This window comes from Netta rufina (assembly GCF_964035555.1).
Source record: "Netta rufina genome assembly, chromosome: 1".
Lineage (NCBI taxonomy): Eukaryota > Metazoa > Chordata > Aves > Anseriformes > Anatidae > Netta > Netta rufina.
Genome location: NC_140123.1, coordinates 41,915,069 through 41,924,955, shown reverse-complemented (window position 1 = coordinate 41,924,955; position 9,887 = coordinate 41,915,069).

Genomic DNA, 9,887 nt, shown 5'->3' with positions numbered 1-9,887 from the left:
GTTCCATAGTAAGTAGAGAAAATAAAATGAAAAGAAAAAAAGAGGGATAATCATAATAAACTGTTGCAGGCCTCTCAATCAGATGGATGTGGCATTTTTTTTCTTTTCATTGATTTATTTTATTTTATTTTATTTTATTTTATTTTATTTTATTTTATTTTATTTTATTTTAATATCAACAATCAGAATAAGGAAATTTTTCAAGATTCCCTAAAAAGAACCTTGAGTCTTATTCTGTAGGTTGTTCCTTTATTTGAGTTATAATAGTCTTTGCAGGCCCCTTTAGATAGCTTTGTTCAACTGCAGTATTACCAACAAAGTTCCTCCTTGAAAATAATAATAAAAGCTTTTCTAATGTTCATTTGACTGGATCCACTTCCCGTGTCATTCTACAAATAACACAAAGCTAATATCTGAAGTATGTGAGAAAGAAAGAAATTCTAACACAATCTAGGCAAGATAAACATACACTCATGACCTCAGTTTATCCAAGCAAGATTGCCAGTACTATGGAGATTAACGTTCTATATATGCTAAAAACTCCCACAGTCAAGAAATATTAGTCTGATAGTGCTATGTATAGAGTGGGAGGACAATACTACAAGAAATACACATATCAAGGAAAAGAGAAACCATTTATGGCTTGTAGTCTTAAAGAAATATTCAGAGAGGGAGGGGGCATTTTGGACAATTCTGTAGCTCCCTTTTAATACATTGTCAATGGCATCATACTTCTCGCTAGAAAGAGTAGAAAATTCCGGGAATTTCAGTTTTGGCTTAACAAATCCACTTTGTTACTTTTTTCCACAAGCTATTTTGACCAGTACTCTGAGCTGGTGGAAGGGGATGGGGAGCAGCATGTGACCTTCACTATCCACAAGGAAATGGTTGGCGACCTGCTACGACACTTGGATGTATGTAAGTCAATGGGACCAGATGGGATCCACCCGAGGGTACTGAGAGAACTGGCGGAGGAGCTGGCCAAGCTGCTTTCCATCATTTGTCAGCAGTCCTGGATATCAGGGGAGGTACCACTTGACTGGCGGCTAGCAAACGTGACGCCCATCTACAAGAAGAGCCAGAGGGCAGACCCGGGAAACTACAGGCCTGTCAGTTTGACCTCAGTGCCAGGGAAGCTCATGGAGCAGATTATCTTGAGTGTCATCACGCAGCACTTGCAGGGCATGCAGGCGATCAGGCCCAGTCAGCATGGGTTTATGAAAGGCAGATCCTGCTTGATGAACCTGATCTCCTTCGATGACAAAGTGATGTGCTTGGTGGATGAGGGAAAGGCTGTGGATGTGGTCTACCTTGACTTCAGCAAGGCTTTTGACACCGTCTCCCACAGCATTCTCCTCAAGAAACTGGCTGCTCTTGGCTTGGACTGGCGTATGCTTCATTGGGTTAAAAACTGGCTGGATAGCTGGGCCCAAACAGTCATGGTGAATGGAGTCAAATCCAGTTTGAGGCCAGTCACTAGTGGCGTTCCCCAGGACTCAGTGCTGGGGCCGGTCCTCTTTAATATCTTTATCGATGGTCTGGATGACGGGATCGAGTGCACCCTCAGTAAGTTTGCAGATGACACCAAGCTAGGTGCGTTTGTCAATCTGCTCGAGGGTAGGAATGCTCTGCAGTAGGATCTGGATAGGCTGCACCAATGGGCTGAGGTCAACTGTATGAAGTTCAACAAGGCCAAGTGCCGGGTCCTGCACCTGAGGCGCAATAACCCCAAGCAGAGCTACAGGCTGGGAGAGGAGTGGTTGGAAAGCTGCCTGGCGGAGAAGGACCTGGGAGTATTGGTTGATAGTCGGCTGAATATGAGCGATGAAGCTGGTGAGGGGTCTGGAGAACAAGTCCTACGAGGAGTGGCTGAGGGAGCTGGGATTGTTCAGCCTGGAGAAAAGAAGGCTCAGGGGCGACCTTATCGCAGTCTATAGATCCCTTAAAGGAGGCTGTAGTGAGGTGGGGGTTGGTCTGTTCTCCCATGTGCCTGGTGACAGGACGAGGGGGAATGGGCTAAAGTTGTGCCAGGGGAGGTTTAGGTTGGATGTTAAGAACTTCTTTACTGAGAGTGTTGTTAGGCATTGGAACAGGCTGCCCAGGGAAGTGGTGGAGTCACCATCCCTGGAGGTCTTTAAAAGACTTTTAGATGTAGAGCTTAGGGATATGGTTTAGTGGAGGACTTGTCAGTGTTAGGTCAGAGGTTGGACTCGATGATCTTGAGGTCTCTTCCAACCTAGAAATTCTGTGATTCTGTGTGACCATGACAGGTTGAGGTTTCTTTTTTTTCCCCTTAAATGCTTAATGATGTTTGCGTGCTCCATTATAAAAGATATCTATCTTGCAATAAATACACACACCCAAGCTGTGGTTTAACCCAGCTGGCAGCTAAACACCACACAGTTGTTCTTTCACCCTCCCTCTTACCTTTCTGGGATGGGGAAGAATATCAGGAAAAAACAAAACAAAACAAACAAACAAACAAACAAACAAAAAAAACTGTGGGTTGAGATGAAGACAGTTTAAAGGATAGAAAAGAAAGACAAATAATAGCAATAAAGATAATAGTTCTGCTAATAATAATGTGTACAAAACAAGTGATGCACAATGCAATTGCTCACCACCAGCTGACCAATGTCCAGCCTATCCCCGAGCAGCCAGTCCCCACACCCCGGGCAGCCACCCCATATCAATTGTTCATTATGACGTCAGATGGTATAGAATACCCCTTTGGCCATTTTGGGTCAGCTGTCCTCGGTCTGACCCCTCCCAGCTCCTGCTGCACGCCTAGCCTGCCCACTGGCAGGACAGAGTGAGAAGCTGAAAGATAACGTGGCTTAGCAATGCTCTGCAAAAACTAAAACATCAGTGTGTAATCAATATTATTCTTATCCTAAACAAGAACATCCTATCCTATCCCATTCCAAAACACAGCACCACACCAGCTACTAGGACAAAAATTAACTCTATCTTAGCTGAAACCAAGACACAAGTATACCCCTTTCTACATTAAAAAAAAAAAAAAAAAAAATTGTTTTGGGGAGGAGACAGCAGCAATTTTTTCTCCAACTGTTGTTATCAGTAACTTTTCACACATTTCTACTTTCAAAAAAGTAATGAAACTTGTTTCCATGCTCGTCCTCCAAAGTCCAAAGTGGGAACTCTGTAAGTGCTGGACAAATCTTCCTAAGGGGCTTAAAAAAGAAACATATACCACAACCCTATCAGTGAAAAGGACACCCATTGTTTCACAACACTGCCATTCCATAAAGAATCAAAGAATCATCTGGGTTGGTGGAGACCTCCACCCAGCCCAAGCTCTGTCCTCCACTAAACGATATCACTAAGCTCTACATCTAAACGTCTTTTGAAGATCTCCAGGGATGGTGAGTTAACCATTCCCTGGGCAGCCCATTCCAATGACCAACAACCCAACTGGTAAAGAAGTTTTTCCTAATACACCACCTAAACCTCCCCTGGCACAACTTTAGCCCATTCCCCCTTGTCCTGTCACCAGGCACATGGGAGAATAGACCAACCCCCACCTCACTACAGCCTCCTTTAAGGAATCTATAGACTGTGATAAGGTTGCCCCTGAGCCTTCTTTTCTCCAGGCTGAACAATCCCAGCTCCCTCAGCCACTCCTCGTAGGACTTGTTCTCCAGACCCCTCACAAGCTTCATTGCCCTTCTCTGGACTCACTCAAGCACCTCGATATCCTTCTTGTAGCAAGGGGCCCAAAACTGAATACAGTACTCAAGGTGCAGCCTCATCAGAGCCGAGTACAGAGGGAAAATCTCTTCCCTACCCCTGCTGGCCACACTGCTTCTTATGCAAGCCAGGATGCTGTTGGCCTTCTTGGCCACCTGAGCACACTGCTGCCTCATATTCAGCCGACTATCAACCAATACTCCCAGGTCCTTCTCTGCCAGACAGCTTTCCAACCACTCATTTCCCAGCCTGTTGCGTTGCTTGGGGTTGTTGTGCCCCCAGGTGCCGCACTCAGCACTTGGCCTTGTTGAACTTCATACAGTTGGCCTCAGCCCATCAGTCCAGCCTATCCAGATCCTACTGCAGAGCCTTCTTTCACTTTTGTCATAGAAGGAGATCAAGATCGTCAAGCAGGATCTGCGTTTCTTAAAGCCATGCTGACTGGGCCTGATCGCCTGCATGCCCTGCAAGTGCTGCGTGATGACACTCAAGATAATCTGCTCCATGAGCTTCCCTGGCACTGAGGTCAAACTGACAGGCCTGTAGTTTCCCAGGTCTGCCCTCTGGCTCTTCTTGTAGATGGGCGCCACGTTTGCTAGCCGCCAGTCAAGTGGTACCTCCCCTGATATCCAGGACTGCTGATAAATGATGGAAAGCAGCTTGGCCAGCTCCTCCGCCAGTTCTCTCAGTACCCTCGGGTGGATCCCATCTGGTCCCATTGACTTGCATACATCCAAGTGTCGTAGCAGGTCGCCAACTATTTCCTCATGGATAGTGAGGGCCACATTCTGATCCCCATGCCCTTCCACCACCTCAGGGTACTGGATATGCAGAGAACAACTGCTCTTGCTGCTAAAGACTGAGGCAAAGAAGGCATTAAGCATCTCAGCCTTTTCCTTATCTCTCATCAGTAAGTTTCCCTCCGCATCCAGTAAAGGATGGAGATTCTCCTTAGTCCCCCTTTTCGTGTTAATGTATTTATAAAAACGTTTTTTGTTATCTTTAATGGCAGTAACCAGACTGAGCTCCAGATGAGCTTTGGCCTTTCTAATTTTGTCCCTACACATCTTTATAACATCCTTTTAATCCTTCTGAGTGCCTCCTCCCCCCCTACTCCCCTCCACCCACCTTTTCCAAAGATCATAAACCCTCTTTTTTTTCCTAAGCTCTAACCACAGCTCTCTGTTCAGTCAGGTTGGTCTTCTTCCATGCTGGCTTGTATCTGGGAATGTGGGGACAGACTGCTCCTGAGCCTTTAAGATTTCCTTTTGAAGCTGTGGTGTAAATGCCTGAAGTAACTAGGAAAATAAAACTAACATTCACATTTTTAAGGAAAAGGTACAGCATTGAAGAGGCTTTCAGGGTAGGGCATAACTGCATTATCTGAGCGTTCCCTAGGCTCCCAACTTTAGATGCTATCGCGCTGGGGAAACTTGGTGTGCTAGCTCTAAGGAACAGCACGGAGCTTAGAGTGGAGTGGAGACACCACGGCTAGGCTCTGTAATCAGGTGGGGCCTCGATTGTTCTTGTGCACAAAGCTGCACCTTTTGCCACCCTAAGCCAAAGACCTGTCATGTTTTGACAAATGCTGTACCCTAGTGTACTTTTTGCTCATTATAATATCATTATAATACCAAAACACACCTCCATCCCAAAAGCTACCCGCCTCCAAGGTGCGACCACCCCTCACTGAGCATGCGCTCTGAATTTCTCGGTGCCTATTACTTTAAACGGAGACGGGAAAACTTTACACCAATCATAAGTAAGATATGCTTGACTAGAGTCACTCAAGCTCCACCTAAAAGACAGAAAATAGTATAAATTGGCCCAAGAGAGAGGGGATGTTAGGGAAGATACCACCGTCAGGGGAGATACCATCCCGAGGAAATACAACATCCTTAGGACCTCCTGACTCCTGGGATCAGTCGACGGGCTGAGCCTCTCTTCCCCCCCCATTGGGACGCCTTTGGGTGAGATCTGAATACTTGCTTATAAATCTCTATAGAGTCTTTGATCCTTTTAACGCATTTATTTCTAGGCTGCACACCTGTGACACCTGTAAACACCTGTAACATCTGTAACACCTGCAACACCTATAACACCTGTGTATTTTATGCATACTACCTTGCTTTTGCAGACAGTCACTATCGCCGGCAATCCAAAAGAACCTGATTATCTGTTGCTGTAATAAACCATACTTGATTGCATTGTGATAACTCTCATTGAGTGCAACAAGGGTGAGGGTGGTTATCCGTGATAGTTCAGTGTTCTGAATCTAATCAGACCCCCAGGCGGTTAATGCATTTTTGGTGAATGTCCGAACGGACCCCCAGATGGTTAATGCGTTTTTGGTGAATGTCTGAACGGACCCCCAGGCCGTTAATGCGTTGATGGTGAATGTCTGACTGGACCCCCAGGCGGTTAATGTGTTTTTGGTGAATGTCCGACTGGTTCAGTATCCTGAATCTGACCGGGCCCGTAACGGTCAATCAGCTACACCCCTTAACGCGACAGAAGCCTTCAAGAACGAAATCCTTCTTGAAGTCCAGCCTTCCTGGACTCCTCTGCCCTTCAGAACTGCCTCCCAAGGGCCTCTGCCAACCAGTGTCTGAATAGCTCAAAGTCTGCCCTATGGAAGTTCAAGATAGCAGTTTTACTGATTCCCTTCCTGACTTCACCAAGAGGAGAGAAGTCTACTGTTTCGTGATCACTCTGCCCAAGACAGCTACGGAGTACTACATCTCCCAACAGTCCTTCTCTGTTTTGTGAACAGAAGGTCAAGAAGGGCACCTCCCCTAATAGGCTCACTAACCAGCTGGGTCAGGAAGCTATCTTCCGTGCTCTCCAGAAACCTCCTAGACTGCTTCCTCTGAGCTGTATTGCATTTCCAAGATATGTCTGGGAAGTTGAACTCCCACACAAGGACAAGAGCTGACGATTTTGCAACTTCTGCCAGCTGACTGTAGAATTCCTCATCCGTCTCCTCATCCTGGTTTGGAGGTCTGTAACAGGCCCCCACCAGGATGCTTGCCTTGTTGGCCTTCCCACTGATCCTAACCCATAGTGACTCAACCTTATGATTCCCAGCCTCAAGTTCCACAACATCAAAAAACTCTCTGATACACAGAGCCACACCATCACCCCTTCCATGCTGCCTGTCTCTTCTGAAGAGCCTATAGCCAGCCATACCTTCTTTGTTATTGTTAATGTGTGAAATGTGTTGTAAATTAAAATTTTTATTAAAAGAAAACATTTTCTCTAGCATTGAAGATGGCCTAAAAGTAATAGCATGATTTTCTCTTGCACCACAGGTTAAGAACTATGCATCATTAAGCTTCAGTTACTTTAACATTTGGATCATATACTGATATCATTACAGCTATAGTTTTTAGAAAATCCAATACCTAATATCAAACATTAATGTGTTCCTAAGAACGCTCATTGAACTTTTAAATCAAGAAAGAGTTACATTCCCAAGATTTTGGGAAGAAATCACAGGGAATGCTTGAGATAAGTTTATTGGGTTTCGCTGTGAGAGAACACAGCAAAGAATAAAGCAAAGAATATGGGAATAAGTTCAACATTTTAGTAAAGGTGACAAGTTTATGGTGTTAAAAGTGAACTGTGAGGTTTATAAACTTTTGGTCAATTATTACATTGAGTTGTTTGGGTTCATTTACATTCAAAAGTTCTGGAATGCAAGCACAGAAGACAAAAACAGTTTCCAAACACATTAGGGAAGCTTAGACCACTTTTGTCACATCTGTTATGCCAGGGCCTTTCAGCCCTAAGAGACATGAGAAAATATTGATGATCTTTCCTTATACATAGCCCCCAAAGTTAATTCCAATAGCCAGAAAATGTGTTCCATCCCATACTACCTCTTGAATATCAAGCTGATACTAGACTGAGAATATATATTGCACATTACTGACAAAAAAAAAAAAAAACTTAAATAATGAGTCATATATTTATCAAGCATCTAATGATGCCTAATCCTTAAAGAACCTGATGAGTAACTTGATAATCAGCAGAAAAACAATTTGAAACTCATTGCTCTCGGTTAGATAACAAAAGCCAACAAAAGCAGCCTTCTGTGAATTTACCCTCAGACAATTAGTAGATAAATTCACTATCTTGCTATAATCTCTCTTCAAAACATTTTTTTCCTTTATTAACCTCTAATTGTTTAAATTTCATCTGGAGTTAAAAACAAAGACAAGTAGCTGTGCTCAACATAGTTTTTAGAACATATGTTATTACAATCACTTTTTGTAAAAATAATACTCACTATACAAAGAAACTTAAACTGTTTTTCCTCCTAAACTTTCTTCAGGAAAAAAAAAAATCTATTCCATAAGGTTGAAATAATCTCTTTAATATTGGTACCAAAATAGCAAAATGCCGTAATTACATCATTATTTTGTCAGTCTCTGTCAATCCACTGTAAGAAAATATTCTCTCTCTCACCTCTTATTATATTCCTTTATCCAGGTCTTAACACCTTCATAATGTTGTTATCTCTATTGTCTTAGAGTACATGCTTTTCAAGTCAGGATTGTCTTCCACTTGTCTGTAAAGTTCCTGCATATTTACAGGGCTATACTAATAAAACAATAAAACTAGTAAAACAATAAAAAGATAAAACATATAAAACAATAAAACAATACACAGATATTTCTGGTTTGTAATTCTTAGTGTTCTTACTAATGTATTTATTTTGGAGAAGCAGACTACCTATATTACTCATAGTATTCACACCTACTTCAGATAGTGAACATTTAATTGACCCTTATAAAATCACATTCAAAACTTGTATACACAAAGAATGAAAAGTTACCTTTCTTGTGCAACAGTAGTAACGGACAACAATTGTGTCAAGGTTCTGCTTAGTGGTCTTTTGGGCTTCATCTACAGCAGTATATTAAATAGGGCCAAGGAACTTTTTCTGTCCACTGAAGTAGTGTGGTCTACACTGTTGAGTAATTGCTTGCATATTTTTGGCTTGTTGCAAAAAAACAAAAGCAAAAAACAAAAACAAACAAACCAAAACAAAACAACAAACAAACAAACAACAACAACAAAAACTCCCAACCAAAGTTTGAGAAAAGCACAATTCTCAAAACACACTGTGGTTATAGTTTCCAGTTTTAGAGGGCATCAGTTTATGAGCATGAATGTAATACTAATAATGCATGCTAAAGAATGGTCCAATTAGTCTGTCTATTAGTATAGATACAGCCTTAGACAGCAGTCAAAGTGACAAATAATTTCTGTGGAGGAAAATCTAAGGTAGGGTTCTGTTTTTATTCTACAAGCTTTAAGAATCTTTGCAATCCTTGGAGCTGGTAAGTGTTCAGTAGTTTTAATTGTGTTTTCATCTGTTAACCATGAGATGGCAGTTTCTCACAAAGTGCATCTTAGCCCTACCAGCCCCTTGCTCTCCCCCCTCTCAAAATTCACAAGATGATATAACTCTACAAATATTATCTGTTCTGTGCAACCTGTTATTTGTTTTCCACTAACAAATATAGTAACCGAATTTATATTAAAAAGTCATATTCTGTAATAGCATAAAAACCTTAGGAAGTGAAAGAGAGATCATGACTTCTTGACTATTTGAACATTGTTTCATTCTGTCTACAAATTTAGAAAAAATGCCTATAATTCAGGAGGAATTCTTCACAGACTGTGCTCACACTGTTGCTGTTTATTTTATTTATTTATTATTTTATGATCAATAACCAAAGATTAAACTGTGGAAAAAAAAAATCTAAAGAAAATCTTACAACTTTTAAGTGACAAGTAATTTTGCTGGTATAGATTACAAACAGTTCTACTTAGTGCAGGAATGTTATTTGTATGCAGTATTCTGTAGCAAGTTCAGAAGATGTGAGTAGTTTAATTAACTGACTTAATTTCTTTACTTTGCATTAATATGAGACACTGGATATTGAAATATCTGTGCAAAGTACACAGTAAATAGAAATATAGCCATATTTAAATAGAATAATATTGCGAAAAATATTTTTGAAATTATTCAGCATTTATACATAATTTTCAAAAACAATTCTCTTATAATATTGCAGTTTTGCATAACTGAACTTGGGGGCATTTTGCATCAAAATATATTAAGGTAAATGGAAAAATTCAGATATATTATATCAAGAGCTCTA